We start from the raw sequence: 5,233 nt of genomic DNA, 5'->3' as shown, positions 1-5,233 counted from the left end.
GATGGCATTATACCCTGCTGAGGTCCCTCCCCACCCCAAACCCTGCCCTCCCCAGGCTCTACCCCTCAAATCTACAGGTATTTCCCAACCCAGAGTTGGCAACCATGTAATCAGCTATGGTACCACTTTCCAGACCCTTGAAACCCAGAAAACATGGCACTGGAGGAGGTGCTTTTCTACCTTAGCTGTGACGGCATAGCCCCAAATTAACATAAGCCAACCTCCAGGCGGCACCTGGAGATCTCCAGCTATTAAAACTGATGTCCAGATGATCAAGATCAGCTCTCCTGGAGACAATGGCTGCTTTGGGCAGTGGATTCTATAGCATTATACTCTGCTGAGGTCCCTCCCCACCCCAAACCCTGCCCTCCCCAGGCTCTACCCCTCAAATCTACAGGTATTTCCCAACCCAGAGTTGGCAACCATGTAATCGGCTATGGTACCACTTTCCAGACCCTTGAAACCCAGAAAACATGGCACAGGAGGAGGTGCTTTTCTACCTTAGCTGCCACTGCATAACACCCCCCTCCCCCTCAAAAAATAAGTCAGAGGTGGAGAGAACCATATCTGTTACCATGAGGCTGTCCTCCCATTCTATCCACTTGGGGCAGCAAAATGACTTGAGACAGCACTGACTTATAGCTAAGCAGAAGGAAAGAAACATGGCTTGCCTCCCTCCATTTTCCGCTTCCCTCTGCCGCCCCACCAGCCACAGTTGGGACACTCATCTGGAGCTTCCTTCTAGATCTCGTTGTATTTCTTCCCACAACGAGCATTACTCTAGCTTCCCCCAGAGAGCCAGTTTGGTGTAGTGGTTAAGTGCGCGGACTCTAATCTGGGAGAACCGGGTTTGATTCCCCACTTCTCCACTTGCACCTAGCTGGATGACCTTGGGCAAGCCATAACTCTGGCACAGCTGTTCTTGAAAAAGAGCAGTTTCTTTCAACAGTTCTCTCGGCCCCACCTACCTCACAGGGTGTCTGTTGTGGGGAGGGGAAGGGAAAGGAGTTTGTAAGCCGCTCTGACACACCTTTGGGTAGTGAAGGGCGGGGTATAAATCCAATTTCTTCTTCTTCTTCTAATATAATGCAAAGTGCTAAAGTTATAAAAAGGGCTCTCTAAACAAAATATAACCCTTAACATATCTGGCTAACATTATGATTTCTGTCACCTTCTTCCCTTTTGAAGAGGATAGGGACCCCAAACCAACACTGGCTCCTCTAGCCATGCTTCCAGCAACTGAACAAAAATAAACGGTTTTGCCCAGTTGTCACTAGTGTCCTGTGACAATAAAGTCTTCACAGGTACAGAACCTATCCATGACAGAGGCATACTCCCCTTGCCTCCTGCACTTTGAATGTACTTCACAAATATCACAAAAGTCGGGTATGCCATCTATTCTTTCCTCTTTTTTATTTGTGCCTATAAAATGTGAATAATGATGCCTGAGGCAGACTTTGCTCTCTGCAAGTTCAGCGCACAGGACTCTTTAATACATCACCATATTACAGGCTGTGCCCAAGACTACCAGCAGATGCTTACAGAAAGCACGGAGTGTATGAGATACATATAAAATGTAACTGAATATTTCAGTCAGTGCTGACCAGCAGTGCCCAGCATAACATAATTTTAAATGAATCCAACCACTTCGCCCCATATGTCCAGCAGCCATGCCATATCACTCTAGCCTGGGTATAAATACGACGTGTACCGTTTGGGGCAGGAGAGTCACAGCAACAGCAGACAGCCAGTGCTAGAGATTAACCACAACGTGCCACAGATCAGGTTTCTGGATTTTATCTATAACATTCGCTAATGGGCAGCTGTGCTTGGATTAAGCATTTTCAGTGTCATGGACTAGAAAAAAGGCTGTGATGAAGTTCAGAACATCACCCCTGCAATAGCTATTCTTAAAGAGGTATTAATGGATTGCATCAAAGCTAGATGTTGGTGGTTTTTAATTTATTTATTTAGATATTTATGCCCTACTTTTCTCCCCAGTGGGGACCCAAAGCAACTTACAGTATCATTTTCCTCTTGTCCAAAGTCATCCAGGATGTTTCCATTGCAGAGTGTGGAATTCCCAGTCTGACACTAACCCCTACACCACACTCTCTCTTCATTCCTGACTGCAGCTGCCTCCTTTTCCTCTAGTCTTGCTATCCGTTGCGCTGGAATACTGTCTCTTCACTCTTTTCACTCACAATAGTTTAGTATCATCTATGTCTGCTACATCTCACAAGTTCTTCATTTCAGGAGCTTTTTAAGTGGAGTTACAGTGCAGTCCTCCTTTCTGGAAGTAAGCCCTACTGAATAGACCTGAGCAGGATTCTGAGGCGACCGCTCAGTACGACACCGTTTGAGTTGTTTACAAGTCATCACAGTTTTTTGTGCTGTTGGGGCACATGGAAAAGAGAAGGGGTCTGCACCTTTACTCTGAAACATTCCAAAACAGAGATGAACAACTAAGTCAACAACCAAACATAACTAGAGTCAAAACTGAGATTCTTCCCCTAGCCCAGTGATGGTGAACCTTTTAGAGACCAAGTGCCCAAACTGCGACCAAAACCCACTTATTTATCGCAAAGTGCCAACACGGCAATTTAACCTGAATACTGAGGTTTTACTTTAGAAAAAACAACTCATACATAACTTAAGATGATCCAAACAAAGTAAGGAAAGCAATCCCAAATGCTTTCATTTACTTAAAACTATTTGACAGAGAATTTGACACTTAATGATGGTCTGGGCCTGGCTGGGGCGATGGCACATGTGCCCACAGAGAGGGCTTTGAGTGCCACCTCTGGCACCCGTGCCATAGGTTCGCCACCACTGCCCTAGCCTTTCATTGCTAAACAACGGATGCTAGGACTGGAGCCTGACATATTTTGGAGCACATTCCCAGGCTGCTGCTAAAGAAACAGCCAGGTCGTTTCTGCCATGGCTGGCTCCCAGCCCCAAACCAGAGGCTGCAACTAAACCCAGAACTGCTCTATTATAGCAAGTGCACCACTTGCCAAAAGAGGGAGCTGTTCACCTGCTATCTACTACTATTAAGCGCCACCAAAGCAGCTACCCCAGAGACACTGCAGCTCAGGGCCTCTGCAATTGTCAGGTGACACAGGCAACCAGTGGCTTTTCATCTGGCCCTGAAAGCCTCAAACCTTGGCTTCAGTTTGAGCAAAGACAAGGGCCTGGTTTACAATTGTAAATTAATGAAGTGGCTGAACGGACTGCACCCCATCAGCTTGCAGGTGGTAGATTCCAAGTTTGAATGTTCCTTCTGCATTAAACAAACACACACACAACAGAAGGGTAGCAAAGCAGGAGAAACAGCCTACTCACCCCTCACCATTTTGCTTGTTGTGCTGGTTTTATATTTGCATGGAGTATTTCAACATGGGATCCTCCACCAGCAATCTGAAGAAGACACTGTCATCAACTTTAAAACCAACTCATGGCTACCCCATCCACAGGGGCATTCTAGTCATGAGATATGCAGAGGTGGTTTGCCATTGCCTTCCTCCATGGAGCAACCCCAGTCTTCCCTGGCAGTCTTCCATATAATCACTGACCATGGACAACCCTGCTTAGCTTCCAAGCCCTGATGAGCCTGGGCAAGCTGGGCTAATCAGGCTGCTCATCAGCAGTCTGATGTGGACAGAAATCCCATTTCATTCTCACCTTTGCGAACAGCAGGGCCGGTGCCAGGGTTTTCTTGCACACTAGGCGAGGCTACCTTCTGGCGCCCCCACCCGTGTGTGCCCACCAATTTTCAAACATAAATGCACTTTAGGAAGAATGAAAAACACAAAATTTGAAATTGCTAATTTCTTTTTTTTTAATTGTGAGAACAATACAATCTCTGATTTTCTCTCTCAAACAGAAAAACACAAATCACAAAGCATTTTGAAAAATCCTGTTAATTGTGATGTTGAAATTTAAGCCTCTTTAATGTTTCCATTTCAGGCACATCAGAATCTCATTTTGCGTGCACTTTCCTAGGCATGCTGCCCTTGAATACATGAAGCTGCCTTCTACTGAATCAGGCAATCGGTCCATCAAACTCACTATTTTCCATTCATACTGGCAGCAGATCTCAGACAGAGGTCTTTCCCATCTCCTTTTGACAGTTAAAAGAGGGACGGAGAAAGGCAGAGAGAGAGATGGGGGGGGGGACAGAGAGAGAGAGAGAGGGACAGAGAGGGGACAGGGACAGATGGGGGGGAGAGACAGAGGGGGGAGACAGAGAGAGAGAGAGAGGGATAGAGAGAGACAGTGAGGGGTGAAGAGAGAGAGAAACAAGAGGGGGGAGACAGAGAAAGACAGGGAGGGGGGGGAAGAGAGAGCAAGACAGAGAGAGAGAGGGATGGGGGGGAGCAAGACAGAGAGAGATACAGGGAGAAGGAGGTCACCCACAACCTTCCCACCCCACCCCACCTTGCACACGCACACACCCTCCTTCCTCTCTCGATGCTGCTGGCCACGGCAGACCCATGAGGGCTGCTGGGCTGCATTGTCGAGGGGGAAGGAGGGCGCGCATGGCCTTCCCACCCTGGCTTGCGTGTACACAAACACTCACGCACTCACTCGGGAGGGCATTCATCTCGGCCCTCATCCTCTGTAGCTGTTCTCACTCCCTGTCTGCAGCTTGGTTTTTGCCCCAGCCCTGGGTCCCAGCTCACCTCCATGGTTCTTTGCCCTCCCCCCAGGCACGGTTGACTGGCCCATCACAGGCACGGGAGGGGCAAGGGAATGGACTTGAAGGGCTGGCTGCAGAAAAAGCAGTAGGCAGGGTTCCTGGGCCAGCTTGACTGGGAGACAGAGGGGAGGGGAAGATCTTCTTCTAGGGTGTCTGGGGGAAAGTGGGACCTGTGGGTTCACAGGTGCTGGCACCCTCTGCCATCCTGGAGCCGTTCTCCTGTCCCCGCCAGTGGGGAAGGAGAAGTGCCCTCGCCTCCCACGTCACAGACACGCACCAACCTCACCAGGTAGCCCCACCCCCACCGCTGCTGTCAGTTCTGCACTCCTCTGATGTCTGCGCTCTAGGCAGTCACCTAGGTTGGCCTAATGGTAGCACCGGCCCTGGCTAAGAGGCTGCCTGCATCTTCTCTCTCCTTCACATCCCACTCAGATGGGGCTGTGACTCCACGCTGCCAGCTTTGACCTGCCCTAGGTGAGAATGTAGACCAGAACATGTACCATGATCCTGTGTACAAAAGATTATGGGGCT

Source organism: Gekko japonicus, unplaced genomic scaffold (genome assembly GCF_001447785.1).
Source record: "Gekko japonicus isolate JY-2015 unplaced genomic scaffold, Gekko_japonicus_V1.1 scaffold1154, whole genome shotgun sequence".
Lineage (NCBI taxonomy): Eukaryota > Metazoa > Chordata > Lepidosauria > Squamata > Gekkonidae > Gekko > Gekko japonicus.
The sequence above is the reverse complement of the archived record's forward strand: the minus strand, read 5'-3'. Positions refer to the sequence as shown.